This window comes from Alosa pseudoharengus, unplaced genomic scaffold, assembly GCF_046254945.1.
Source record: "Alosa pseudoharengus isolate Yale_2024_CS ecotype anadromous, Long Island Sound unplaced genomic scaffold, YU_APseudo_1.1 YU_APseudo_1.1_scf_24, whole genome shotgun sequence".
NCBI classification, from domain to species: Eukaryota; Metazoa; Chordata; class Actinopteri; order Clupeiformes; family Clupeidae; genus Alosa; species Alosa pseudoharengus.
The window spans coordinates 12,106,030-12,127,990 of NW_027468689.1; the positions used below are offsets into that span (position 1 = coordinate 12,106,030).

The 21,961-nt window shown below is 49.4% G+C and overlaps 71 non-coding genes across 71 annotated transcripts; all 71 read right to left on the minus strand.

Moving 5' to 3' along the window:
* Positions 1-199: 199 nt before the first annotated feature.
* Positions 200-271, minus strand: trnaa-cgc (transfer RNA alanine (anticodon CGC)). The gene has a single exon. It is a non-coding gene; the product is annotated as a tRNA-Ala (tRNA).
* A 216-nt stretch (positions 272-487) lies between these two features.
* On the minus strand, positions 488-559 carry trnaa-ugc (transfer RNA alanine (anticodon UGC)). Its single transcript has one exon. It is a non-coding gene; the product is annotated as a tRNA-Ala (tRNA).
* Positions 560-788: 229 nt separating this feature from the next.
* trnaa-cgc (transfer RNA alanine (anticodon CGC)) lies at positions 789-860 on the minus strand. The gene has a single exon. It is a non-coding gene; the product is annotated as a tRNA-Ala (tRNA).
* A 217-nt stretch (positions 861-1,077) lies between these two features.
* trnaa-cgc (transfer RNA alanine (anticodon CGC)) lies at positions 1,078-1,149 on the minus strand. Its single transcript has one exon. It is a non-coding gene; the product is annotated as a tRNA-Ala (tRNA).
* A 230-nt stretch (positions 1,150-1,379) lies between these two features.
* trnaa-ugc (transfer RNA alanine (anticodon UGC)) lies at positions 1,380-1,451 on the minus strand. The gene has a single exon. It is a non-coding gene; the product is annotated as a tRNA-Ala (tRNA).
* A 217-nt stretch (positions 1,452-1,668) lies between these two features.
* Positions 1,669-1,740, minus strand: trnaa-cgc (transfer RNA alanine (anticodon CGC)). The gene has a single exon. It is a non-coding gene; the product is annotated as a tRNA-Ala (tRNA).
* Positions 1,741-1,956: 216 nt separating this feature from the next.
* On the minus strand, positions 1,957-2,028 carry trnaa-ugc (transfer RNA alanine (anticodon UGC)). The gene has a single exon. It is a non-coding gene; the product is annotated as a tRNA-Ala (tRNA).
* A 229-nt stretch (positions 2,029-2,257) lies between these two features.
* trnaa-ugc (transfer RNA alanine (anticodon UGC)) lies at positions 2,258-2,329 on the minus strand. The gene has a single exon. It is a non-coding gene; the product is annotated as a tRNA-Ala (tRNA).
* A 209-nt stretch (positions 2,330-2,538) lies between these two features.
* trnaa-cgc (transfer RNA alanine (anticodon CGC)) lies at positions 2,539-2,610 on the minus strand. Its single transcript has one exon. It is a non-coding gene; the product is annotated as a tRNA-Ala (tRNA).
* A 216-nt stretch (positions 2,611-2,826) lies between these two features.
* On the minus strand, positions 2,827-2,898 carry trnaa-ugc (transfer RNA alanine (anticodon UGC)). Its single transcript has one exon. It is a non-coding gene; the product is annotated as a tRNA-Ala (tRNA).
* A 216-nt stretch (positions 2,899-3,114) lies between these two features.
* On the minus strand, positions 3,115-3,186 carry trnaa-cgc (transfer RNA alanine (anticodon CGC)). Its single transcript has one exon. It is a non-coding gene; the product is annotated as a tRNA-Ala (tRNA).
* Positions 3,187-3,402: 216 nt separating this feature from the next.
* On the minus strand, positions 3,403-3,474 carry trnaa-ugc (transfer RNA alanine (anticodon UGC)). Its single transcript has one exon. It is a non-coding gene; the product is annotated as a tRNA-Ala (tRNA).
* Positions 3,475-3,691: 217 nt separating this feature from the next.
* On the minus strand, positions 3,692-3,763 carry trnaa-cgc (transfer RNA alanine (anticodon CGC)). Its single transcript has one exon. It is a non-coding gene; the product is annotated as a tRNA-Ala (tRNA).
* Positions 3,764-3,979: 216 nt separating this feature from the next.
* On the minus strand, positions 3,980-4,051 carry trnaa-ugc (transfer RNA alanine (anticodon UGC)). The gene has a single exon. It is a non-coding gene; the product is annotated as a tRNA-Ala (tRNA).
* A 451-nt stretch (positions 4,052-4,502) lies between these two features.
* On the minus strand, positions 4,503-4,574 carry trnaa-ugc (transfer RNA alanine (anticodon UGC)). Its single transcript has one exon. It is a non-coding gene; the product is annotated as a tRNA-Ala (tRNA).
* A 229-nt stretch (positions 4,575-4,803) lies between these two features.
* On the minus strand, positions 4,804-4,875 carry trnaa-ugc (transfer RNA alanine (anticodon UGC)). Its single transcript has one exon. It is a non-coding gene; the product is annotated as a tRNA-Ala (tRNA).
* A 217-nt stretch (positions 4,876-5,092) lies between these two features.
* trnaa-cgc (transfer RNA alanine (anticodon CGC)) lies at positions 5,093-5,164 on the minus strand. The gene has a single exon. It is a non-coding gene; the product is annotated as a tRNA-Ala (tRNA).
* A 228-nt stretch (positions 5,165-5,392) lies between these two features.
* Positions 5,393-5,464, minus strand: trnaa-cgc (transfer RNA alanine (anticodon CGC)). Its single transcript has one exon. It is a non-coding gene; the product is annotated as a tRNA-Ala (tRNA).
* Positions 5,465-5,680: 216 nt separating this feature from the next.
* trnaa-ugc (transfer RNA alanine (anticodon UGC)) lies at positions 5,681-5,752 on the minus strand. Its single transcript has one exon. It is a non-coding gene; the product is annotated as a tRNA-Ala (tRNA).
* A 229-nt stretch (positions 5,753-5,981) lies between these two features.
* trnaa-cgc (transfer RNA alanine (anticodon CGC)) lies at positions 5,982-6,053 on the minus strand. Its single transcript has one exon. It is a non-coding gene; the product is annotated as a tRNA-Ala (tRNA).
* A 217-nt stretch (positions 6,054-6,270) lies between these two features.
* On the minus strand, positions 6,271-6,342 carry trnaa-cgc (transfer RNA alanine (anticodon CGC)). The gene has a single exon. It is a non-coding gene; the product is annotated as a tRNA-Ala (tRNA).
* Positions 6,343-6,572: 230 nt separating this feature from the next.
* On the minus strand, positions 6,573-6,644 carry trnaa-ugc (transfer RNA alanine (anticodon UGC)). Its single transcript has one exon. It is a non-coding gene; the product is annotated as a tRNA-Ala (tRNA).
* A 217-nt stretch (positions 6,645-6,861) lies between these two features.
* trnaa-cgc (transfer RNA alanine (anticodon CGC)) lies at positions 6,862-6,933 on the minus strand. The gene has a single exon. It is a non-coding gene; the product is annotated as a tRNA-Ala (tRNA).
* A 216-nt stretch (positions 6,934-7,149) lies between these two features.
* On the minus strand, positions 7,150-7,221 carry trnaa-ugc (transfer RNA alanine (anticodon UGC)). The gene has a single exon. It is a non-coding gene; the product is annotated as a tRNA-Ala (tRNA).
* Positions 7,222-7,450: 229 nt separating this feature from the next.
* Positions 7,451-7,522, minus strand: trnaa-ugc (transfer RNA alanine (anticodon UGC)). Its single transcript has one exon. It is a non-coding gene; the product is annotated as a tRNA-Ala (tRNA).
* A 209-nt stretch (positions 7,523-7,731) lies between these two features.
* trnaa-cgc (transfer RNA alanine (anticodon CGC)) lies at positions 7,732-7,803 on the minus strand. Its single transcript has one exon. It is a non-coding gene; the product is annotated as a tRNA-Ala (tRNA).
* A 216-nt stretch (positions 7,804-8,019) lies between these two features.
* On the minus strand, positions 8,020-8,091 carry trnaa-ugc (transfer RNA alanine (anticodon UGC)). Its single transcript has one exon. It is a non-coding gene; the product is annotated as a tRNA-Ala (tRNA).
* A 216-nt stretch (positions 8,092-8,307) lies between these two features.
* On the minus strand, positions 8,308-8,379 carry trnaa-cgc (transfer RNA alanine (anticodon CGC)). The gene has a single exon. It is a non-coding gene; the product is annotated as a tRNA-Ala (tRNA).
* A 216-nt stretch (positions 8,380-8,595) lies between these two features.
* On the minus strand, positions 8,596-8,667 carry trnaa-ugc (transfer RNA alanine (anticodon UGC)). The gene has a single exon. It is a non-coding gene; the product is annotated as a tRNA-Ala (tRNA).
* A 228-nt stretch (positions 8,668-8,895) lies between these two features.
* trnaa-cgc (transfer RNA alanine (anticodon CGC)) lies at positions 8,896-8,967 on the minus strand. Its single transcript has one exon. It is a non-coding gene; the product is annotated as a tRNA-Ala (tRNA).
* A 216-nt stretch (positions 8,968-9,183) lies between these two features.
* trnaa-ugc (transfer RNA alanine (anticodon UGC)) lies at positions 9,184-9,255 on the minus strand. Its single transcript has one exon. It is a non-coding gene; the product is annotated as a tRNA-Ala (tRNA).
* Positions 9,256-9,484: 229 nt separating this feature from the next.
* On the minus strand, positions 9,485-9,556 carry trnaa-ugc (transfer RNA alanine (anticodon UGC)). The gene has a single exon. It is a non-coding gene; the product is annotated as a tRNA-Ala (tRNA).
* A 216-nt stretch (positions 9,557-9,772) lies between these two features.
* Positions 9,773-9,844, minus strand: trnaa-cgc (transfer RNA alanine (anticodon CGC)). Its single transcript has one exon. It is a non-coding gene; the product is annotated as a tRNA-Ala (tRNA).
* A 216-nt stretch (positions 9,845-10,060) lies between these two features.
* trnaa-ugc (transfer RNA alanine (anticodon UGC)) lies at positions 10,061-10,132 on the minus strand. Its single transcript has one exon. It is a non-coding gene; the product is annotated as a tRNA-Ala (tRNA).
* Positions 10,133-10,360: 228 nt separating this feature from the next.
* Positions 10,361-10,432, minus strand: trnaa-ugc (transfer RNA alanine (anticodon UGC)). The gene has a single exon. It is a non-coding gene; the product is annotated as a tRNA-Ala (tRNA).
* Positions 10,433-10,648: 216 nt separating this feature from the next.
* trnaa-ugc (transfer RNA alanine (anticodon UGC)) lies at positions 10,649-10,720 on the minus strand. Its single transcript has one exon. It is a non-coding gene; the product is annotated as a tRNA-Ala (tRNA).
* A 229-nt stretch (positions 10,721-10,949) lies between these two features.
* Positions 10,950-11,021, minus strand: trnaa-ugc (transfer RNA alanine (anticodon UGC)). The gene has a single exon. It is a non-coding gene; the product is annotated as a tRNA-Ala (tRNA).
* A 217-nt stretch (positions 11,022-11,238) lies between these two features.
* On the minus strand, positions 11,239-11,310 carry trnaa-cgc (transfer RNA alanine (anticodon CGC)). The gene has a single exon. It is a non-coding gene; the product is annotated as a tRNA-Ala (tRNA).
* Positions 11,311-11,527: 217 nt separating this feature from the next.
* trnaa-cgc (transfer RNA alanine (anticodon CGC)) lies at positions 11,528-11,599 on the minus strand. The gene has a single exon. It is a non-coding gene; the product is annotated as a tRNA-Ala (tRNA).
* Positions 11,600-12,057: 458 nt separating this feature from the next.
* On the minus strand, positions 12,058-12,129 carry trnaa-ugc (transfer RNA alanine (anticodon UGC)). The gene has a single exon. It is a non-coding gene; the product is annotated as a tRNA-Ala (tRNA).
* A 229-nt stretch (positions 12,130-12,358) lies between these two features.
* trnaa-ugc (transfer RNA alanine (anticodon UGC)) lies at positions 12,359-12,430 on the minus strand. Its single transcript has one exon. It is a non-coding gene; the product is annotated as a tRNA-Ala (tRNA).
* A 217-nt stretch (positions 12,431-12,647) lies between these two features.
* Positions 12,648-12,719, minus strand: trnaa-cgc (transfer RNA alanine (anticodon CGC)). The gene has a single exon. It is a non-coding gene; the product is annotated as a tRNA-Ala (tRNA).
* Positions 12,720-12,947: 228 nt separating this feature from the next.
* trnaa-cgc (transfer RNA alanine (anticodon CGC)) lies at positions 12,948-13,019 on the minus strand. The gene has a single exon. It is a non-coding gene; the product is annotated as a tRNA-Ala (tRNA).
* A 216-nt stretch (positions 13,020-13,235) lies between these two features.
* On the minus strand, positions 13,236-13,307 carry trnaa-ugc (transfer RNA alanine (anticodon UGC)). The gene has a single exon. It is a non-coding gene; the product is annotated as a tRNA-Ala (tRNA).
* A 229-nt stretch (positions 13,308-13,536) lies between these two features.
* trnaa-ugc (transfer RNA alanine (anticodon UGC)) lies at positions 13,537-13,608 on the minus strand. Its single transcript has one exon. It is a non-coding gene; the product is annotated as a tRNA-Ala (tRNA).
* Positions 13,609-13,825: 217 nt separating this feature from the next.
* On the minus strand, positions 13,826-13,897 carry trnaa-cgc (transfer RNA alanine (anticodon CGC)). Its single transcript has one exon. It is a non-coding gene; the product is annotated as a tRNA-Ala (tRNA).
* A 228-nt stretch (positions 13,898-14,125) lies between these two features.
* trnaa-cgc (transfer RNA alanine (anticodon CGC)) lies at positions 14,126-14,197 on the minus strand. The gene has a single exon. It is a non-coding gene; the product is annotated as a tRNA-Ala (tRNA).
* Positions 14,198-14,413: 216 nt separating this feature from the next.
* On the minus strand, positions 14,414-14,485 carry trnaa-ugc (transfer RNA alanine (anticodon UGC)). The gene has a single exon. It is a non-coding gene; the product is annotated as a tRNA-Ala (tRNA).
* A 229-nt stretch (positions 14,486-14,714) lies between these two features.
* Positions 14,715-14,786, minus strand: trnaa-ugc (transfer RNA alanine (anticodon UGC)). The gene has a single exon. It is a non-coding gene; the product is annotated as a tRNA-Ala (tRNA).
* Positions 14,787-15,003: 217 nt separating this feature from the next.
* trnaa-cgc (transfer RNA alanine (anticodon CGC)) lies at positions 15,004-15,075 on the minus strand. Its single transcript has one exon. It is a non-coding gene; the product is annotated as a tRNA-Ala (tRNA).
* A 216-nt stretch (positions 15,076-15,291) lies between these two features.
* Positions 15,292-15,363, minus strand: trnav-uac (transfer RNA valine (anticodon UAC)). The gene has a single exon. It is a non-coding gene; the product is annotated as a tRNA-Val (tRNA).
* A 518-nt stretch (positions 15,364-15,881) lies between these two features.
* trnaa-cgc (transfer RNA alanine (anticodon CGC)) lies at positions 15,882-15,953 on the minus strand. The gene has a single exon. It is a non-coding gene; the product is annotated as a tRNA-Ala (tRNA).
* Positions 15,954-16,169: 216 nt separating this feature from the next.
* Positions 16,170-16,241, minus strand: trnaa-ugc (transfer RNA alanine (anticodon UGC)). Its single transcript has one exon. It is a non-coding gene; the product is annotated as a tRNA-Ala (tRNA).
* A 217-nt stretch (positions 16,242-16,458) lies between these two features.
* On the minus strand, positions 16,459-16,530 carry trnaa-cgc (transfer RNA alanine (anticodon CGC)). Its single transcript has one exon. It is a non-coding gene; the product is annotated as a tRNA-Ala (tRNA).
* A 216-nt stretch (positions 16,531-16,746) lies between these two features.
* Positions 16,747-16,818, minus strand: trnaa-cgc (transfer RNA alanine (anticodon CGC)). Its single transcript has one exon. It is a non-coding gene; the product is annotated as a tRNA-Ala (tRNA).
* A 216-nt stretch (positions 16,819-17,034) lies between these two features.
* Positions 17,035-17,106, minus strand: trnaa-ugc (transfer RNA alanine (anticodon UGC)). Its single transcript has one exon. It is a non-coding gene; the product is annotated as a tRNA-Ala (tRNA).
* A 229-nt stretch (positions 17,107-17,335) lies between these two features.
* Positions 17,336-17,407, minus strand: trnaa-ugc (transfer RNA alanine (anticodon UGC)). The gene has a single exon. It is a non-coding gene; the product is annotated as a tRNA-Ala (tRNA).
* Positions 17,408-17,635: 228 nt separating this feature from the next.
* trnaa-cgc (transfer RNA alanine (anticodon CGC)) lies at positions 17,636-17,707 on the minus strand. Its single transcript has one exon. It is a non-coding gene; the product is annotated as a tRNA-Ala (tRNA).
* A 217-nt stretch (positions 17,708-17,924) lies between these two features.
* Positions 17,925-17,996, minus strand: trnaa-cgc (transfer RNA alanine (anticodon CGC)). Its single transcript has one exon. It is a non-coding gene; the product is annotated as a tRNA-Ala (tRNA).
* Positions 17,997-18,224: 228 nt separating this feature from the next.
* trnaa-cgc (transfer RNA alanine (anticodon CGC)) lies at positions 18,225-18,296 on the minus strand. Its single transcript has one exon. It is a non-coding gene; the product is annotated as a tRNA-Ala (tRNA).
* A 216-nt stretch (positions 18,297-18,512) lies between these two features.
* On the minus strand, positions 18,513-18,584 carry trnaa-ugc (transfer RNA alanine (anticodon UGC)). Its single transcript has one exon. It is a non-coding gene; the product is annotated as a tRNA-Ala (tRNA).
* Positions 18,585-18,813: 229 nt separating this feature from the next.
* Positions 18,814-18,885, minus strand: trnaa-ugc (transfer RNA alanine (anticodon UGC)). Its single transcript has one exon. It is a non-coding gene; the product is annotated as a tRNA-Ala (tRNA).
* Positions 18,886-19,102: 217 nt separating this feature from the next.
* On the minus strand, positions 19,103-19,174 carry trnaa-cgc (transfer RNA alanine (anticodon CGC)). The gene has a single exon. It is a non-coding gene; the product is annotated as a tRNA-Ala (tRNA).
* Positions 19,175-19,390: 216 nt separating this feature from the next.
* Positions 19,391-19,462, minus strand: trnav-uac (transfer RNA valine (anticodon UAC)). Its single transcript has one exon. It is a non-coding gene; the product is annotated as a tRNA-Val (tRNA).
* Positions 19,463-19,980: 518 nt separating this feature from the next.
* Positions 19,981-20,052, minus strand: trnaa-cgc (transfer RNA alanine (anticodon CGC)). Its single transcript has one exon. It is a non-coding gene; the product is annotated as a tRNA-Ala (tRNA).
* Positions 20,053-20,268: 216 nt separating this feature from the next.
* Positions 20,269-20,340, minus strand: trnaa-ugc (transfer RNA alanine (anticodon UGC)). Its single transcript has one exon. It is a non-coding gene; the product is annotated as a tRNA-Ala (tRNA).
* A 217-nt stretch (positions 20,341-20,557) lies between these two features.
* On the minus strand, positions 20,558-20,629 carry trnaa-cgc (transfer RNA alanine (anticodon CGC)). The gene has a single exon. It is a non-coding gene; the product is annotated as a tRNA-Ala (tRNA).
* A 216-nt stretch (positions 20,630-20,845) lies between these two features.
* trnaa-cgc (transfer RNA alanine (anticodon CGC)) lies at positions 20,846-20,917 on the minus strand. The gene has a single exon. It is a non-coding gene; the product is annotated as a tRNA-Ala (tRNA).
* Positions 20,918-21,133: 216 nt separating this feature from the next.
* trnaa-ugc (transfer RNA alanine (anticodon UGC)) lies at positions 21,134-21,205 on the minus strand. The gene has a single exon. It is a non-coding gene; the product is annotated as a tRNA-Ala (tRNA).
* A 229-nt stretch (positions 21,206-21,434) lies between these two features.
* Positions 21,435-21,506, minus strand: trnaa-ugc (transfer RNA alanine (anticodon UGC)). The gene has a single exon. It is a non-coding gene; the product is annotated as a tRNA-Ala (tRNA).
* Positions 21,507-21,734: 228 nt separating this feature from the next.
* Positions 21,735-21,806, minus strand: trnaa-cgc (transfer RNA alanine (anticodon CGC)). Its single transcript has one exon. It is a non-coding gene; the product is annotated as a tRNA-Ala (tRNA).
* Positions 21,807-21,961: the final 155 nt, after the last annotated feature.

The window sequence follows — 21,961 nt, forward strand, 5'->3', positions numbered from 1 at the left end:
CGGCCCAGACATTATGCCACGCAAACCCTTTAGGCTTCTATCGTAATTGTGGAAGTCCACGGACGAGCCAACAAAATACAAGACTTGTCCTCTGCCAGTGCTAAACTGCACTCCACAGGCTGTTTCATTTGTGTAACTCTGTACAAACTCTGGACCACGGCTTGTGACGGTACCCAGATCTCCTTTAGGGATGTATAAGTGGAGATGCCGGGGATTGAACCCGGGACCTCATACATGCGAAGCATGTGCTCTACCACTGAGCTACATCCCCTTCATCCACTTTCAAAAGACGACACTTACAATTCAAGACGTTGTGCCACGCTAGCACTTCAGGGATTTATTCATAATTGCGGAGGTCCACAGAGGAATATACCGGGCCAAAGTCAGCAACAACTACAAGCCTGATCCTCTGACACTGCTCCTTTCCTCTCCACAAACGTTCTCGAGGCTTGCGACAATCCCTAAAGTCCCTTTAGTGCTGCATAAATGGAGATGCCGGGGATTGAACCCGGGACCTCATACATGCAAAGCATGCGCTCTACCACTGAGCTACATCCCCTTCAGTATTTGGCAAAACCAAAGCACTTCCCAGACTAGACATTGTGCCGCGCAACACCTTTAGGCTTCTATCGTAATTGTGGAAGTCCACGGAGGAGCCAACAAAATACAAGCCTTGTCCTCTGATGGTGCTAATCTCCATGCCACAGGCTGTTTCATTTTTACAATTCCGTACAAACTCTGAACAACAGCTTGTGACGGTACCCAGACCTCCTTTAGGGATGCATAAGTGGAGATGCCGGGGATTGAACCCGGGACCTCATACATGCGAAGCATGCGCTCTACCACTGAGCTACATCCCCTTCAGTTGTTGACGTAAGATAGCACTGCTCGGCCCAGACGTTTTGCCACGCAACACCTTTAGGCTTCAATCGTAATTGTGGAAGTCCACGGAGGAGCCTACAAAATACAAGCCTTGTCCTGTGCCGGTGGTAAAGTCCACTCCACAGGCTGTTTCATTTGTGTAACTCTGTACAAAGGCTTGTGACGGTAGCCAGACCTCCTTTAGGGATGTATAAGTGGAGATGCCGGGGATTGAACCCGGGACCTCATACATGCGAAGCATGCGCTGTACCACTGAGCTACATCCCCTTCTGCAGTTGTCAGAAGATAGCACTTCCCGGCCCAGACGTTATGCCACGCAAACCCTTTAGGCTTCTATCGTAATTGTGGAAGTCCACGGAGGAGCCAACAAAATACAAGCCTTGTCCTCTCACAGTGCTAATCTCCGTTTCATTTGTGTAATTCCATACAAACTCTGAACAACAGCTTGTGACGGTACCCAGACCTCCTTTAGGGATGCATAAGTAGGGATGCATAAGTGGAGATGCCGGGGATTTAAACCGGGGCCTCATACATGCAAAGCATGCGCTCTACCACTGAGCTACATCCCCTTCAGTTGTTGACGTAAGATAGCACTGCTCGGCCCAGACGTTTTGCCACGCAACACCTTTAGGCTTCAATCGTAATTGTGGAAGTCCACGGAGGAGCCTATCAAATACAAGCCTTGTCCTGTGCCGGTGGTAAAGTCCACTCCACAGGCTGTTTCATTTGTGTAACTCTGTACAAAGGCTTGTGACGGTAGCCAGACCTCCTTTAGGGATGTATAAGTGGAGATGCCGGGGATTGAACCCGGGACCTCATACATGCGAAGCATGCGCTCTACCACTGAGCTACATCCCCTTCATCCACTTTCAAAAGACGACACTTACAATTCAAGACGTTGTGCCACGCTAGCACCTCAGGGATTTATTCATAATTGCGGAGGTCCACAGAGGAATCTACCGGGCCAAAGTCAGCAACAACTACAAGCCTGATCCTCTGACACTGCTCCTTTCCTCTCCACAAACATCCTCGAGGCTTGCGACAATCCCTAAAGTCCCTTTAGTGCTGCATAAATGGAGATGCCGGGGATTGAACCCGGGACCTCATACATGCAAAGCATGCGCTCTACCACTGAGCTACATCCCCTTCAGTATTTGGCAAAACCAAAGCACTTCCCAGACTAGACATTGTGCCGCGCAACACCTTTAGGCTTCTATCGTAATTGTGGAAGTCCAAGGAGGAGCCAACAAAATACAACCCTTGTCCTCTGATGGTCCTAATCTCCATGCCACAGGCTGTTTCATTTTTACAATTCCGTACAAACTCTGAACAACAGCTTGTGACGGTACCCAGACCTCCTTTAGGGATGCATAAGTGGAGATGCCGGGGATTGAACCCGGGGCCTCATACATGCAAAGCATGCGCTCTACCACTGAGCTACATCCCCTTCAGTTGATGACGTAAGATAGCACTGCTCGGCCCAGACGTTTTGCCACGCAACACCTTTAGGCTAATTGTGGAAGTCCACGGAGGAGCCTACAAAATACAAGCCTTGTCCTGTGCCGGTGGTAAAGTCCACTCCACAGGCTGTTTCATTTGTGTAACTCTGTACAAAGGCTTGTGACGGTAGCCAGACCTCCTTTAGGGATGTATAAGTGGAGATGCCGGGGATTGAACCCGGGACCTCATACATGCGAAGCATGCGCTCTACCACTGAGCTACATCCCCTTCTGCAATTGTCAGAAGATAGCACTTCCCGGCCCAGACATTATGCCACGCAAACCCTTTAGGCTTCTATCGTAATTGTGGAAGTCCACGGAGGAGCCAACAAAATACAAGCCTTGTCCTCTCACAGTGCTAATCTCCGTTTCATTTGTGTAATTCCATACAAACTCTGAACAACAGCTTGTGACGGTACCCAGACCTCCTTTAGGGATGCATAAGTGGAGATGCCGGGGATTGAACCCGGGGCCTCATACATGCAAAGCATGCGCTCTACCACTGAGCTACATCCCCTTCATTTGTTGACGTAAGTTGCACTGCTCGGCCCAGACGTTTTGCCACGCAACACCTTTAGGCTTCAATTGTAATTGTGGAAGTCCACGGAGGAGCCTATAAAATACAAGCCTTGTCCTGTGCCAGTGGTAAAGTCCACTCCACAGGCTGTTTCATTTGTGTAACTCTGTACAAAGGCTTGTGACAGTAGCAAGACCTCCTTTAGGGATGTATAAGTGGAGATGCCGGGGATTGAACCCGGGACCTCATACATGCGAAGCATGCGCTCTACCACTGAGCTACATCCCCTTCTGCAGTTGTCAGAAGATAGCACTTCCCGGCCCAGACATTATGCCACGCAAACCCTTTAGGCTTCTATCGTAATTGTGGAAGTCCACGGAGGAGCCAACAAAATACAAGCCTTGTCCTCTCACTGTGCTAATCTCCGTTTCATTTGTGTAATTCCATACAAACTCTAAACAACAGCTTGTGACGGTACCCAGACCTCCTTTAGGGATGCATGAGTGGAGACGCCGGGGATTGAACCCGGGGCCTCATACATGCAAAGCATGCGCTCTACCATTGAGCTACATCCCCTTCAGTTGTTGACGTAAGATAGCACTGCTCGGCCCAGACGTTTTGCCACGCAACACCTTTAGGCTTCAATCGTAATTGTGGAAGTCCACGGAGGAGCCTACAAAATACAAGCCTTGTCCTGTGCCGGTGGTAAAGTCCACTCCACAGGCTGTTTCATTTGTGTAACTCTGTACAAAGGCTTGTGACGGCAGCCAGACCTCCTTTAGGGATGTATAAGTGGAGATGCCGGGGATTGAACCCGGGACCTCATACATGCGAAGCATGCGCTCTACCACTGAGCTACATCCCCTTCTGCAGTAGTCAGAAGATAGCACTTCCCGGCCCAGACATTATGCCACGCAAACCCTTTAGGCTTCTATCGTAATTGTGGAAGTCCACGGAGGAGCCAACAAAATACAAGCCTTGTCCTCTCACAGTGCTAATCTCCGTTTCATTTGTGTAATTCCATACAAACTCTGAACAACAGCTTGTGACGGTACCCAGACCTCCTTTAGGGATGCATAAGTGGAGATGCCAGGGATTGAACCCGGGGCCTCATACATGCAAAGCATGCGCTCTACCACTGAGCTACATCCCCTTCAGATCTTTACGTAAGATAGCACTGCTCGGCCCAGACGTTTTGCCACGCAACACCTTTAGGCTTCTATCGTAATTGTGGAATTCCACGGAGGAGCCAACAAAATACAAGCCTTGTCCTCTGCCAGTGCTAAACTCCACTCCACAGGCTGTTTCATTTGTGTAACTCTGTACAAACTCCTGGGATTGAACCCGGGACCTCATACATGCGAAGCATGCGCTCTACCACTGAGCTACATCCCCTTCATCCACTTTCAAAAGACGACACTTACAATTCAAGACGTTGCTAGCACTTCAGGGGTTTATTCATGATTGCGGAGGTCCACAGAGGAATCAACCGGGCCAAAGTCAGCAACAACTACAAGCCTGATCCTCTGACACCGCTCCTTTCCTCTCCACAAACGTTCTCGAGGCTTGCGACAATCCCTGAAGTCCCTTTAGTGCTGCATGAATGGAGATGCCGGGGATTGAACCCGGGACCTCATACATGCAAAGCATGCGCTCTACCACTGAGCTACATCCCCTTCAGTAGTTGGCAAAACCAAAGCACTTCCCAGACTAGACATTGTGCCGCGCAACACCTTTAGGCTTCTATCGCAATTGTGGAAGTCCACGGAGGAGACAACAAAATACAAGCCTTGTCCTCTGATGGTGCTAATCTCCATGCCACAGGCTGTTTCATTTTTACAATTCTGTACAAACTCTGAACAACAGCTTGTGACGGTACCCAGACCTCCTTTAGGGATGCATAAGTGGAGATGCCGGGGATTGAACCCGGGGCCTCATACATGCAAAGCATGCGCTCTACCACTGAGCTACATCCCCTTCAGTTGATGACGTAAGATAGCACTGCTCGGCCCAGACGTTTTGCCACGCAACACCTTTAGGCTTCAATCGTAATTGTGGAAGTCCACGGAGGAGCCTATAAAATACAAGCCTTGTCCTGTGCCGGTGGTAAAGTCCACTCCACAGGCTGTTTCATTTGTGTAACTCTGTACAAAGGCTTGTGACGGTAGCCAGACCTCCATTAGGGATGTATGAGTGGAGATGCCGGGGATTGAACGCGGGACCTCATACATGCGAAGCATGCGCTCTACCACTGAGCTACATCCCCTTCTGCAGTTGTCAGAAGATAGCACTTCCCGGCCCAGACATTATGCCACGCAAACCCTTTAGGCTTCTATCGTAATTGTGGAAGTCCACGGACGAGCCAACAAAATACAAGACTTGTCCTCTGCCAGTGCTAAACTGCACTCCACAGGCTGTTTCATTTGTGTAACTCTGTACAAACTCTGGACCACGGCTTGTGACGGTACCCAGATCTCCTTTAGGGATGTATAAGTGGAGATGCCGGGGATTGAACCCGGGACCTCATACATGCGAAGCATGTGCTCTACCACTGAGCTACATCCCCTTCATCCACTTTCAAAAGACGACACTTACAATTCAAGACGTTGTGCCACGCTAGCACTTCAGGGATTTATTCATAATTGCGGAGGTCCACAGAGGAATATACCGGGCCAAAGTCAGCAACAACTACAAGCCTGATCCTCTGACACTGCTCCTTTCCTCTCCACAAACGTTCTCGAGGCTTGCGACAATCCCTAAAGTCCCTTTAGTGCTGCATAAATGGAGATGCCGGGGATTGAACCCGGGACCTCATACATGCAAAGCATGCGCTCTACCACTGAGCTACATCCCCTTCAGTATTTGGCAAAACCAAAGCACTTCCCAGACTAGACATTGTGCCGCGCAACACCTTTAGGCTTCTATCGTAATTGTGGAAGTCCACGGAGGAGCCAACAAAATACAAGCCTTGTCCTCTGATGGTGCTAATCTCCATGCCACAGGCTGTTTCATTTTTACAATTCCGTACAAACTCTGAACAACAGCTTGTGACGGTACCCAGACCTCCTTTAGGGATGCATAAGTGGAGATGCCGGGGATTGAACCCGGGACCTCATACATGCGAAGCATGCGCTCTACCACTGAGCTACATCCCCTTCAGTTGTTGACGTAAGATAGCACTGCTCGGCCCAGACGTTTTGCCACGCAACACCTTTAGGCTTCAATCGTAATTGTGGAAGTCCACGGAGGAGCCTACAAAATACAAGCCTTGTCCTGTGCCGGTGGTAAAGTCCACTCCACAGGCTGTTTCATTTGTGTAACTCTGTACAAAGGCTTGTGACGGTAGCCAGACCTCCTTTAGGGATGTATAAGTGGAGATGCCGGGGATTGAACCCGGGACCTCATACATGCGAAGCATGCGCTGTACCACTGAGCTACATCCCCTTCTGCAGTTGTCAGAAGATAGCACTTCCCGGCCCAGACGTTATGCCACGCAAACCCTTTAGGCTTCTATCGTAATTGTGGAAGTCCACGGAGGAGCCAACAAAATACAAGCCTTGTCCTCTCACAGTGCTAATCTCCGTTTCATTTGTGTAATTCCATACAAACTCTGAACAACAGCTTGTGACGGTACCCAGACCTCCTTTAGGGATGCATAAGTAGGGATGCATAAGTGGAGATGCCGGGGATTTAAACCGGGGCCTCATACATGCAAAGCATGCGCTCTACCACTGAGCTACATCCCCTTCAGTTGTTGACGTAAGATAGCACTGCTCGGCCCAGACGTTTTGCCACGCAACACCTTTAGGCTTCAATCGTAATTGTGGAAGTCCACGGAGGAGCCTATCAAATACAAGCCTTGTCCTGTGCCGGTGGTAAAGTCCACTCCACAGGCTGTTTCATTTGTGTAACTCTGTACAAAGGCTTGTGACGGTAGCCAGACCTCCTTTAGGGATGTATAAGTGGAGATGCCGGGGATTGAACCCGGGACCTCATACATGCGAAGCATGCGCTCTACCACTGAGCTACATCCCCTTCATCCACTTTCAAAAGACGACACTTACAATTCAAGACGTTGTGCCACGCTAGCACCTCAGGGATTTATTCATAATTGCGGAGGTCCACAGAGGAATCTACCGGGCCAAAGTCAGCAACAACTACAAGCCTGATCCTCTGACACTGCTCCTTTCCTCTCCACAAACATCCTCGAGGCTTGCGACAATCCCTAAAGTCCCTTTAGTGCTGCATAAATGGAGATGCCGGGGATTGAACCCGGGACCTCATACATGCAAAGCATGCGCTCTACCACTGAGCTACATCCCCTTCAGTATTTGGCAAAACCAAAGCACTTCCCAGACTAGACATTGTGCCGCGCAACACCTTTAGGCTTCTATCGTAATTGTGGAAGTCCAAGGAGGAGCCAACAAAATACAACCCTTGTCCTCTGATGGTCCTAATCTCCATGCCACAGGCTGTTTCATTTTTACAATTCCGTACAAACTCTGAACAACAGCTTGTGACGGTACCCAGACCTCCTTTAGGGATGCATAAGTGGAGATGCCGGGGATTGAACCCGGGGCCTCATACATGCAAAGCATGCGCTCTACCACTGAGCTACATCCCCTTCAGTTGATGACGTAAGATAGCACTGCTCGGCCCAGACGTTTTGCCACGCAACACCTTTAGGCTAATTGTGGAAGTCCACGGAGGAGCCTACAAAATACAAGCCTTGTCCTGTGCCGGTGGTAAAGTCCACTCCACAGGCTGTTTCATTTGTGTAACTCTGTACAAAGGCTTGTGACGGTAGCCAGACCTCCTTTAGGGATGTATAAGTGGAGATGCCGGGGATTGAACCCGGGACCTCATACATGCGAAGCATGCGCTCTACCACTGAGCTACATCCCCTTCTGCAATTGTCAGAAGATAGCACTTCCCGGCCCAGACATTATGCCACGCAAACCCTTTAGGCTTCTATCGTAATTGTGGAAGTCCACGGAGGAGCCAACAAAATACAAGCCTTGTCCTCTCACAGTGCTAATCTCCGTTTCATTTGTGTAATTCCATACAAACTCTGAACAACAGCTTGTGACGGTACCCAGACCTCCTTTAGGGATGCATAAGTGGAGATGCCGGGGATTGAACCCGGGGCCTCATACATGCAAAGCATGCGCTCTACCACTGAGCTACATCCCCTTCATTTGTTGACGTAAGTTGCACTGCTCGGCCCAGACGTTTTGCCACGCAACACCTTTAGGCTTCAATTGTAATTGTGGAAGTCCACGGAGGAGCCTATAAAATACAAGCCTTGTCCTGTGCCAGTGGTAAAGTCCACTCCACAGGCTGTTTCATTTGTGTAACTCTGTACAAAGGCTTGTGACAGTAGCAAGACCTCCTTTAGGGATGTATAAGTGGAGATGCCGGGGATTGAACCCGGGACCTCATACATGCGAAGCATGCGCTCTACCACTGAGCTACATCCCCTTCTGCAGTTGTCAGAAGATAGCACTTCCCGGCCCAGACATTATGCCACGCAAACCCTTTAGGCTTCTATCGTAATTGTGGAAGTCCACGGAGGAGCCAACAAAATACAAGCCTTGTCCTCTCACTGTGCTAATCTCCGTTTCATTTGTGTAATTCCATACAAACTCTGAACAACAGCTTGTGACGGTACCCAGACCTCCTTTAGGGATGCATGAGTGGAGACGCCGGGGATTGAACCCGGGGCCTCATACATGCAAAGCATGCGCTCTACCACTGAGCTACATCCCCTTCAGTTGTTTACGTAAGATAGCACTGCTCGGCCCAGACGTTTTGCCACGCAACACCTTTAGGCTTCTATCGTAATTGTGGAAGTCCACGGAGGAGCCAACAAAATACAAGCCTTGTCCTCTGCCAGTGCTAAACTCCACTCCACAGGCTGTTTCATTTGTGTAACTCTGTACAAACTCTGGACCACGGCTTGTGACGGTACCCAGATCTCCTTTAGGGATGTATAAGTGGAGATGCTGGGGATTGAACCCGGGACCTCATACATGCGAAGCATGCGCTCTACATCTGAGCTACATCCCCTTCATCCACTTTCAAAAGACGACACTTACAATTCAAGATGTTGTGCCATGCTAGCACTTCAGGGATTTATTCATAATTGCGGAAGTCCACAGAGGAATCATCCGGGCCAAAGTCAGCAACAACTAAAAGCCTGATCCTCTGACACTGCTCCTTTCCTCTCCACAAACGTTCTCGAGGCTTGCGACAATCCCTAAAGTCCCTTTAGTGCTGCATAAATGGAGATGCCGGGGATTGAACCCGGGACCTCATACATGCAAAGCATGCGCTCTACCACTGAGCTACATCCCCTTCAGTATTTGGCAAAACCAAAGCACTTCCCAGACTAGACATTGTGCCGCGCAACACCTTTAGGCTTCTATCGTAATTGTGGAAGTCCACGGAGGAGCCAACAAAATACAAGCCTTGTCCTCTGATGGTCCTAATCTCCATGCCACAGGCTGTTTCATTTTTACAATTCCGTACAAACTCTGAACAACAGCTTGTGACGGTACCCAGACCTCCTTTAGGGATGCATAAGTGGAGATGCCGGGGATTGAACCCGGGGCCTCATATATGCAAAGCATGCGCTCTACCACTGAGCTACATCCCCTTCATTTGTTGACGTAAGTTGCACTGCTCGGCCCAGACGTTTTGCCACGCAACACCTTTAGGCTTCAATTGTAATTGTGGAAGTCCACGGAGGAGCCTATAAAATACAAGCCTTGTCCTGTGCCAGTGGTAAAGTCCACTCCACAGGCTGTTTCATTTGTGTAACTCTGTACAAAGCCTTGTGACAGTAGCAAGACCTCCTTTAGGGATGTATAAGTGGAGATGCCGGGGATTGAACCCGGGACCTCATACATGCGAAGCATGCGCTCTACCACTGAGCTACATCCCCTTCTGCAGTTGTCAGAAGATAGCACTTCCCGGCCCAGACATTATGCCACGCAAACCCTTTAGGCTTCTATCATAATTGTGGAAGTCCACGGAGGAGCCAACAAAATACAAGCCTTGTCCTCTCACTGTGCTAATCTCCGTTTCATTTGTGTAATTCCATACAAACTCTGAACAACAGCTTGTGACGGTACCCAGACCTCCTTTAGGGATGCATGAGTGGAGACGCCGGGGATTGAACCCGGGGCCTCATACATGCAAAGCATGCGCTCTACCACTGAGCTACATCCCCTTCAGTTGTTTACGTAAGATAGCACTGCTCGGCCCAGACGTTTTGCCACGCAACACCTTTAGGCTTCTATCGTAATTGTGGAAGTCCACGGAGGAGCCAACAAAATACAAGCCTTGTCCTCTGCCAGTGCTAAACTCCACTCCACAGGCTGTTTCATTTGTGTAACTCTGTACAAACTCTGGACCACGGCTTGTGACGGTACCCAGATCTCCTTTAGGGATGTATAAGTGGAGATGCTGGGGATTGAACCCGGGACCTCATACATGCAAAGCATGCGCTCTACATCTGAGCTACATCCCCTTCATCCACTTTCAAAAGACGACACTTACAATTCAAGACGTTGTGCCATGCTAGCACTTCAGGGATTTATTCATAATTGCGGAAGTCCACAGAGGAATCATCCGGGCCAAAGTCAGCAACAACTAAAAGCCTGATCCTCTGACACTGCTCCTTTCCTCTCCACAAACGTTCTCGAGGCTTGCGACAATCCCTAAAGTCCCTTTAGTGCTGCATAAATGGAGATGCCGGGGATTGAACCCGGGACCTCATACATGCAAAGCATGCGCTCTACCACTGAGCTACATCCCCTTCAGTATTTTGCATAACCAAAGCACTTCCCAGACTAGACATTGTGCCGCGCAACACCTTTAGGCTTCTATCGTAATTGTGGAAGTCCACGGAGGAGACAACAAAATACAAGCCTTGTCCTCTTATGGTGCTAATCTCCCTGCCACAGGCTGTTTCATTTTTACAATTCCGTACAAACTCTGAACAACAGCTTGTGACGGTACCCAGACCTCCTTTAGGGATGCATAAGTGGAGATGCCGGGGATTGAACCCGGGACCTCATACATGCAAAGCATGCGCTCTACCACTGAGCTACATCCCCTTCAGTTGTTGACGTAAGATAGCACTGCTCGGCCCAGACGTTTTGCCACGCAACACCTTTAGGATTCAATCGTAATTGTGGAAGTCCACGGAGGAGCCTACAAAATACAAGCCTTGTCCTGTGCCGGTGGTAAAGTCCACTCCACAGGCTGTTTCATTTGTGTAACTCTGTACAAAGGCTTGTGACGGCAGCCAGACCTCCTTTAGGGATGCATAAGTGGAGATGCCGGGGATTGAACCCGGGGCCTCATACATGCGAAGCATGCGCTCTACCACTGAGCTACATCCCCTTCAGTTGTTGACGTAAGATAGCACTGCTCGGCCCAGACGTTTTGCCACGCAACACCTTTAGGCTTCAATCGTAATTGTGGAAGTCCACGGAGGAGCCTACAAAATACAAGCCTTGTCCTGTGCCGGTGGTAAAGTCCACTCCACAGGCTGTTTCATTTGTGCAACTCTGTACAAAAGCTTGTGACGGCAGCCAGACCTCCTTTAGGGATGTATAAGTGGAGATGCCGGGGATTGAACCCGGGACCTCATACATGCGAAGCATGCGCTCTACCACTGAGCTACATCCCTTTCAGTTGATGACGTAAGATAGCACTGCTCGGCCCAGACGTTTTGCCACGCAACACCTTTAGGCTTCTATCGTAATTGTGGAATTCCACGGAGGAGCCAACAAAATACAAGCCTTGTCCTCTGCCAGTGCTAAACTCCACTCCACAGGCTGTTTCATTTGTGTAACTCTGTACAAACTCCTGGGATTGAACCCGGGACCTCATACATGCGAAGCATGCGCTCTACCACTGAGCTACATCCCCTTCATCCACTTTCAAAAGACGACACTTACAATTCAAGACGTTGTGCCACGCTAGCACTTCAGGGGTTTATTCATAATTGCGGAGGTCCACAGAGGAATCAACCGGGCCAAAGTCAGCAACAACTACAAGCCTGATCCTCTGACACCGCTCCTTTCCTCTCCACAAACGTTCTCGAGGCTTGCGACAATCCCTAAAGTCCCTTTAGTGCTGCATAAATGGAGATGCCAGGGATTGAACCCGGGACCTCATACATGCAAAGCATGCGCTCTACCACTGAGCTACATCCCCTTCAGTAGTTGGCAAAACCAAAGCACTTCCCAGACTAGACATTGTGCCGCGCAACACCTTTAGGCTTCTATCGCAATTGTGGAAGTCCACAGAGGAGACAACAAAATACAAGCCTTGTCCTCTGATGGTGCTAATCTCCATGCCACAGGCTGTTTCATTTTTACAATTCCGTACAAACTCTGAACAACAGCTTGTGACGGTACCCAGACCTCCTTTAGGGATACATAAGTGGAGATGCCGGGGATTGAACCCGGGGCCTCATACATGCAAAGCATGCGCTCTACCACTGAGCTACATCCCCTTCAGTTGATGACGTAAGATAGCACTGCTCGGCCCAGACGTTTTGCCACGCAACACCTTTAGGCTTCAATCGTAATTGTGGAAGTCCACGGAGGAGCCTATAAAATACAAGCCTTGTCCTGTGCCGGTGGTAAAGTCCACTCCACAGGCTGTTTCATTTGTGTAACTCTGTACAAAGGCTTGTGACGGTAGCCAGACCTCCATTAGGGATGTATGAGTGGAGATGCCGGGGATTGAACCCGGGACCTCATACATGCGAAGCATGCGCTCTACCACTGAGCTACATCCCCTTCTGCAGTTGTCAGAAGATAGCACTTCCCGGCCCAGACATTATGCCACGCAAACCCTTTAGGCTTCTATCGTAATTGTGGAAGTCCACGGAGGAGCCAACAAAATACAAGACTTGTCCTCTGCCAGTGCTAAACTGCACTCCACAGGCTGTTTCATTTGTGTAACTCTGTACAAACTCTGGACCACGGCTTGTGACGGTACCCAGATCTCCTTTAGGGATGTATAAGTGGAGATGCCGGGGATTGAACCCGGGACCTCATACATGCGAAGCATGTGCTCTACCGCTGAGCTACATCCCCTTCATCCACTTTCAAAAGACGACACTTACAATTCAAGACGTTGTGCCACGCTAGCACTTCAGGGATTTATTCATAATTGCGGAGGTCCACAGAGGAATATACCGGGCCAAAGTCAGCAACAACTACAAGCCTGATCCTCTGACACTGCTCCTTTCCTCTCCACAAACGTTCTCGAGGCTTGCGACAATCCCTAAAGTCCCTTTAGTGCTGCATAAATGGAGATGCCGGGGATTGAACCCGGGATCTCATACATGCAAAGCATGCGCTCTACCACTGAGCTACATCCCCTTCAGTATTTGGCAAAACCAAAGCACTTCCCAGACTAGACATTGTGCCGCGCAACACCTTTAGGCTTCTATCGTAATTGTGGAAGTCCACGGAGGAGCCAACAAAATACAAGCCTTGTCCTCTGATGGTGCTAATCTCCATGCCACAGGCTGTTTCATTTTTACAATTCCGTACAAACTCTGAACAACAGCTTGTGACGGTACCCAGACCTCCTTTAGGGATGCATAAATGGAGATGCCGGGGATTGAACCCGGGGCCTCATACATGCAAAGCATGCGCTCTACCACTGAGCTACATCCCCTTCAGTTGTTGACGTAAGATAGCACTGCTCGGCCCAGACGTTTTGCCACGCAACACCTTTAGGCTTCAATCGTAATTGTGGAAGTCCACGGAGGAGCCTACAAAATAAAGGCCTTGTCCTGTGCCGGTGGTAAAGTCCACTCCACAGGCTGTTTCATTTGTGTAACTCTGTACAAAGGCTTGTGACGGTAGCCAGACCTCCTTTAGGGATGTATAAGTGGAGATGCCGGGGATTGAACCCGGGACCTCATACATGCGAAGCATGCGCTCTACCACTGAGCTACATCCCCTTCTGCAGTTGTCAGAAGATAGCACTTCCCGGCCCAGACATTATGCCACGCAAACCCTTTAGGCTTCTATCGTAATTGTGGAAGTCCACGGAGGAGCCAACAAAATACAAGCCTTGTCCTCTGCCAGTGCTAAACTCCACTCCACAGGCTGTTTCATTTGTGTAACTCTGTACAAACTCTGGACCACGGCTTGTGACGGTACCCAGATCTCCTTTAGGGATGTATAAGTGGAGATGCCGGGGATTGAACCCGGGACCTCATACATGCGAAGCATGTGCTCTACCACTGAGCTACATCCCCTTCATCCACTTTCAAAAGACGACACTTACAATTCAAGACGTTGTGCCACGCTAGCACTTCAGGGCTTTATTCATAATTGCGGAGGTCCACAGAGGAATCTACCGGGCCAAAGTCAGCAACAACTACAAGCCTGATCCTCTGACACTGCTCCTTTCCTCTCCACAAACGTTCTCGAGGCTTGCGACAATCCCTAAAGTCCCTTTAGTGCTGCATAAATGGAGATGCCGGGGATTGAACCCAGGACCTCATACATGCAAAGCATGCGCTCTACCACTGAGCTACATCCCCTTCAGTATTTGGCAAAACCAAAGCACTTCCCAGACTAGACATTGTGCCGCGCAACACCTTTAGGCTTCTATCGTAATTGTGGAAGTCCACAGAGGAGCCAACAAAATACAAGCCTTGTCCTCTGATGGTGCTAATCTCCATGCCACAGGCTGTTTCATTTTTACAATTCCGTACAAACTCTGAACAACAGCTTGTGACGGTACCCAGACCTCCTTTAGGGATGCATAAGTGGAGATGCCAGGGATTGAACACGGGGCCTCATACATGCAAAGCATGCGCTCTACCACTGAGCTACATCCCCTTCAGTTGTTGACGTAAGATAGCACTGCTCGGCCCAGACGTTTTGCCACGCAACACCTTTAGGCTTCAATCGTAATTGTGGAAGTCCACGGAGGAGCCTACAAAATACAAGCCTTGTCCTGTGACGGTGGTAAAGTCCACTCCACAGGCTGTTTCATTTGTGTAACTCTGTACAAAGGCTTGTGACGGTAGCCAGACCTCCTTTAGGGATGTATAAGTGGAGAAGCCGGGGATTGAACCCGGGACCTCATACATGCGAAGCATGCGCTCTACCACTGAGCTACATCCCCTTCATCCACTGTCAAAAGACGACACTTACAATTCAAGACGTTGTGCCACGCTAGCACTTCAGGGATTTATTCATAATTGCGGAGGTCCACAGAGGAATCAACCGGGCCAAAGTCAGCAACAACTACAAGCCTGATCCTCTGACACTGCTCCTTTCCTCTCCACAAACGTTCTCGAGGCTTGCGACAATCCCTAAAGTCCCTTTAGTGCTGCATAAATGGAGATGCCGGGGATTGAACCCGGGACCTCATACATGTAAAGCATGCACTCTACCACTGAGCTACATCCCCTTCAGTATTTGGCATAACCAAAGCACTTCCCAGACTAGACATTGTACCGCGCAACACCTTTAGGCTTCTATCGTAATTGTGGAAGTCCACGGAGGAGCCTACAAAATACAAGCCTTGTCCTCTGATGGTGCTAATCTCCATGCCACAGGCTGTTTCATTTTTACAATTCCGTACAAACTCTGAACAACAGCTTGTGACGGTACCCAGACCTCCTTTAGGGATGTATAAGTGGAGATGCCGGGGATTGAACCCGGGACCTCATATATGCGAAGCATGCGCTCTACCACTGAGCTACATCGATTTCAGTTGATAACGTAAGATAGCACTGCTCGGCCCAGACGTTTTGCCACGCAACACCTTTAGGCTTCAATCGTAATTGTGGAAGTCCACGGAGGAGCCTACAAAATACAAGCCTTGTCCTGTGGCGGTGGTTAAGTCCACTCCACAGGCTGTTTCATTTGTGTAACTCTGTACAAAGGCTTGTGACGGCAGCCAGACCTCCTTTAGGGATGTATAAGTGGAGATGCCGGGGATTGAATCCGGGACCTCATACATGCGAAGCATGCGCTCTACCACTGAGCTACATCCCCTTCTGCAGTTGTCAGAAGATAGCACTTCCCGGCCCAGACATTATGCCACGCAAACCCTTTAGGCTTCTATCGTAATTGTGGAAGTCCACGGAGGAGCCAACAAAATACTAGCCTTGTCCTCTCACAGTGCTAATCTCCGTTTCATTTGTGTAATTCCATACAAACTCTGAACAACAGCTTGTGACGGAACCCAGACCTCCTTTAGGGATGCATAAGTGGAGATGCCGGGGATTGAACCCGGGGCCTCATACATGCAAAGCATGCGCTGTACCACTGAGCTACATCCCCTTCAGATGTTTACGTAAGATAGCACTGCTCGGCCCAGACGTTTTGCCACGCAACACCTTTAGGCTTCTATCGTAATTGTGGAAGTCCACGGAGGAGCCAACAAAATACAAGCCTTGTCCTCTGAAAGTGCTAAAGTCCACTCCACAGGCTGTTTCATTTGTGTAACTCTGTACAAAGGCTTGTGACAGTAGCAAGACCTCCTTTAGGGATGTATAAGTGGAGATGCCGGGGATTGAACCCGGGACCTCATACATGCGAAGCATGCGCTCTACCACTGAGCTACATCCCCTTCTGCAGTTGTCAGAAGATAGCACTTCCCGGCCCAGACATTATGCCACGCAAACCCTTTAGGCTTCTATCGTAATTGTGGAAGTCCACGAAGGAGCCAACAAAATACAAGCCTTGTCCTCTCACAGTGCTAATCTCCGTTTCATTTGTGTAATTCCATACAAACTCTGAACAACAGCTTGTGACGGTACCCAGATCTCCTTTAGGGATGTATAAGTGGAGATGCCGGGTATTGAACCCGGGACCTCATACATGCGAAGCATGCGCTCTACCACTGAGCTACATCCCCTTCATCCACTGTCAAAAGACGACACTTACAATTCAAGACGTTGTGCCACGCTAGCACTTCAGGGCTTTATTCATAATTGCGGAGGTCCACAGAGGAATCAACCGGGCCAAAGTCAGCAACAACTACAAGCCTGATCCTCTGACACTGCTCCTTTCCTCTCCACAAACGTTTTCGAGGCTTGCGACAATCCCTAAAGTCCCTTTAGTGCTGCATAAATGGAGATGCCGGGGATTGAACCCAGGACCTCATACATGCAAAGCATGCGCTCTACCACTGAGCTACATCCCCTTCTGCATTTGGCATAACCAAAGCACTTCCCAGACTAGACATTGTACCGCGCAACACCTTTAGGCTTCTATCGTAATTGTGGAAGTCCACGGAGGAGACAACAAAATACAAGCCTTGTCCTCTGATGGTGCTAATCTCCATGCCACAGGCTGTTTCATTTTTACAATTCCGTACAAACTCTGAACAACAGCTTGTGACGGTACCCAGACCTCCTTTAGGGATGCATAAGTGGAGATGCCGGGGATTGAACCCGGGGCCTCATACATGCAAAGCATGCGCTCTACCACTGAGCTACATCCCCTTCAGTTGTTGACGTAAGATAGCACTGCTCGGCCCAGACGTTTTGCCACGCAACACCTTTAGGCTTCTATCGTAATTGTGGAAGTCCACAGAGGAGCCAACAAAATACAAGCCTTGTCCTCTGCCAGTGCTAAACTCCACTCCACAGGCTGTTTCATTTGTGTAACTCTGTACAAACTCTGGACCACGGCTTGTGACGGTACCCAGATCTCCTTTAGGGATGTATAAGTGGAGATGCCGGGGATTGAACCCGGGACCTCATACATGCGAAGCATGCGCTCTACCACTGAGCTACATCCCCTTCAGTTGTTGAAGTAAGATAGCACTGCTCGGCCCAGACGTTTTGCCACGCAACACCTTTAGGCTTCAATCGTAATTGTGGAAGTCCACGGAGGAGCCTATAAAATACAAGCCTTGTCCTGTGCCGGTGGTAAAGTCCACTCCACAGGCTGTTTCATTTGTGTAACTCTGTACAAAGGCTTGTGACGGTAGCCAGACCTCCATTAGGGATGTATGAGTGGAGATGCCGGGGATTGAACCCGGGACCTCATACATGCGAAGCATGCGCTCTACCACTGAGCTACATCCCCTTCTGCAGTTGTCAGAAGATAGCACTTCCCGGCCCAGACATTATGCCACGCAAACCCTTTAGGCTTCTATCGTAATTGTGGAAGTCCACGGAGGAGCCAACAAAATACAAGACTTGTCCTCTGCCAGTGCTAAACTGCACTCCACAGGCTGTTTCATTTGTGTAACTCTGTACAAACTCTGGACCACGGCTTGTGACGGTACCCAGATCTCCTTTAGGGATGTATAAGTGGAGATGCCGGGGATTGAACCCGGGACCTCATACATGCGAAGCATGTGCTCTACCGCTGAGCTACATCCCCTTCATCCACTTTCAAAAGACGACACTTACAATTCAAGACGTTGTGCCACGCTAGCACTTCAGGGATTTATTCATAATTGCGGAGGTCCACAGAGGAATATACCGGGCCAAAGTCAGCAACAACTACAAGCCTGATCCTCTGACACTGCTCCTTTCCTCTCCACAAACGTTCTCGAGGCTTGCGACAATCCCTAAAGTCCCTTTAGTGCTGCATAAATGGAGATGCCGGGGATTGAACCCGGGATCTCATACATGCAAAGCATGCGCTCTACCACTGAGCTACATCCCCTTCAGTATTTGGCAAAACCAAAGCACTTCCCAGACTAGACATTGTGCCGCGCAACACCTTTAGGCTTCTATCGTAATTGTGGAAGTCCACGGAGGAGCCAACAAAATACAAGCCTTGTCCTCTGATGGTGCTAATCTCCATGCCACAGGCTGTTTCATTTTTACAATTCCGTACAAACTCTGAACAACAGCTTGTGACGGTACCCAGACCTCCTTTAGGGATGCATAAATGGAGATGCCGGGGATTGAACCCGGGGCCTCATACATGCAAAGCATGCGCTCTACCACTGAGCTACATCCCCTTCAGTTGTTGACGTAAGATAGCACTGCTCGGCCCAGACGTTTTGCCACGCAACACCTTTAGGCTTCAATCGTAATTGTGGAAGTCCACGGAGGAGCCTACAAAATAAATGCCTTGTCCTGTGCCGGTGGTAAAGTCCACTCCACAGGCTGTTTCATTTGTGTAACTCTGTACAAAGGCTTGTGACGGTAGCCAGACCTCCTTTAGGGATGTATAAGTGGAGAAGCCGGGGATTGAACCCGGGACCTCATACATGCGAAGCATGCGCTCTACCACTGAGCTACATCCCCTTCATCCACTGTCAAAAGACGACACTTACAATTCAAGACGTTGTGCCACGCTAGCACTTCAGGGATTTATTCATAATTGCGGAGGTCCACAGAGGAATCAACCGGGCCAAAGTCAGCAACAACTACAAGCCTGATCCTCTGACACTGCTCCTTTCCTCTCCACAAACGTTCTCGAGGCTTGCGACAATCCCTAAAGTCCCTTTAGTGCTGCATAAATGGAGATGCCGGGGATTGAACCCGGGACCTCATACATGTAAAGCATGCGCTCTACCACTGAGCTACATCCCCTTCAGTATTTGGCATAACCAAAGCACTTCCCAGACTAGACATTGTACCGCGCAACACCTTTAGGCTTCTATCGTAATTGTGGAAGTCCACGGAGGAGCCTACAAAATACAAGCCTTGTCCTCTGATGGTGCTAATCTCCATGCCACAGGCTGTTTCATTTTTACAATTCCGTACAAACTCTGAACAACAGCTTGTGACGGTACCCAGACCTCCTTTAGGGATGTATAAGTGGAGATGCCGGGGATTGAACCCGGGACCTCATATATGCGAAGCATGCGCTCTACCACTGAGCTACATCGATTTCAGTTGATAACGTAAGATAGCACTGCTCGGCCCAGACGTTTTGCCACGCAACACCTTTAGGCTTCAATCGTAATTGTGGAAGTCCACGGAGGAGCCTACAAAATACAAGCCTTGTCCTGTGGCGGTGGTTAAGTCCACTCCACAGGCTGTTTCATTTGTGTAACTCTGTACAAAGGCTTGTGACGGCAGCCAGACCTCCTTTAGGGATGTATAAGTGGAGATGCCGGGGATTGAATCCGGGACCTCATACATGCGAAGCATGCGCTCTACCACTGAGCTACATCCCCTTCTGCAGTTGTCAGAAGATAGCACTTCCCGGCCCAGACATTATGCCACGCAAACCCTTTAGGCTTCTATCGTAATTGTGGAAGTCCACGGAGGAGCCAACAAAATACTAGCCTTGTCCTCTCACAGTGCTAATCTCCGTTTCATTTGTGTAATTCCATACAAACTCTGAACAACAGCTTGTGACGGAACCCAGACCTCCTTTAGGGATGCATAAGTGGAAATGCCGGGGATTGAACCCGGGGCCTCATACATGCAAAGCATGCGCTGTACCACTGAGCTACATCCCCTTCAGATGTTTACGTAAGATAGCACTGCTCGGCCCAGACGTTTTGCCACGCAACACCTTTAGGCTTCTATCGTAATTGTGGAAGTCCACGGAGGAGCCAACAAAATACAAGCCTTGTCCTCTGAAAGTGCTAAAGTCCACTCCACAGGCTGTTTCATTTGTGTAACTCTGTACAAAGGCTTGTGACAGTAGCAAGACCTCCTTTAGGGATGTATAAGTGGAGATGCCGGGGATTGAACCCGGGACCTCATACATGCGAAGCATGCGCTCTACCACTGAGCTACATCCCCTTCTGCAGTTGTCAGAAGATAGCACTTCCCGGCCCAGACATTATGCCACGCAAACCCTTTAGGCTTCTATCGTAATTGTGGAAGTCCACGGAGGAGCCAACAAAATACAAGCCTTGTCCTCTCACAGTGCTAATCTCCGTTTCATTTGTGTAATTCCATACAAACTCTGAACAACAGCTTGTGACGGTACCCAGATCTCCTTTAGGGATGTATAAGTGGAGATGCCGGGTATTGAACCCGGGACCTCATACATGCGAAGCATGCGCTCTACCACTGAGCTACATCCCCTTCATCCACTGTCAAAAGACGACACTTACAATTCAAGACGTTGTGCCACGCTAGCACTTCAGGGCTTTATTCATAATTGCGGAGGTCCACAGAGGAATCAACCGGGCCAAAGTCAGCAACAACTACAAGCCTGATCCTCTGACACTGCTCCTTTCCTCTCCACAAACGTTTTCGAGGCTTGCGACAATCCCTAAAGTCCCTTTAGTGCTGCATAAATGGAGATGCCGGGGATCGAACCCAGGACCTCATACATGCAAAGCATGCGCTCTACCACTGAGCTACATCCCCTTCTGCATTTGGCATAACCAAAGCACTTCCCAGACTAGACATTGTACCGCGCAACACCTTTAGGCTTCTATCGTAATTGTGGAAGTCCACGGAGGAGACAACAAAATACAAGCCTTGTCCTCTGATGGTGCTAATCTCCATGCCACAGGCTGTTTCATTTTTACAATTCCGTACAAACTCTGAACAACAGCTTGTGACGGTACCCAGACCTCCTTTAGGGATGCATAAGTGGAGATGCCGGGGATTGAACCCGGGGCCTCATACATGCAAAGCATGCGCTCTACCACTGAGCTACATCCCCTTCAGTTGTTGACGTAAGATAGCACTGCTCGGCCCAGACGTTTTGCCACGCAACACCTTTAGGCTTCTATCGTAATTGTGGAAGTCCACAGAGGAGCCAACAAAATACAAGCCTTGTCCTCTGCCAGTGCTAAACTCCACTCCACAGGCTGTTTCATTTGTGTAACTCTGTACAAACTCTGGACCACGGCTTGTGACGGTACCCAGATCTCCTTTAGGGATGTATAAGTGGAGATGCCGGGGATTGAACCCGGGACCTCATACATGCGAAGCATGCGCTCTACCACTGAGCTACATCCCCTTCAGTTGTTGAAGTAAGATAGCACTGCTCGGCCCAGACGTTTTGCCACGCAACACCTTTAGGCTTCAATCGTAATTGTGGAAGTCCACGGAGGAGCCTATAAAATACAAGCCTTGTCCTGTGCCGGTGGTAAAGTCCACTCCACAGGCTGTTTC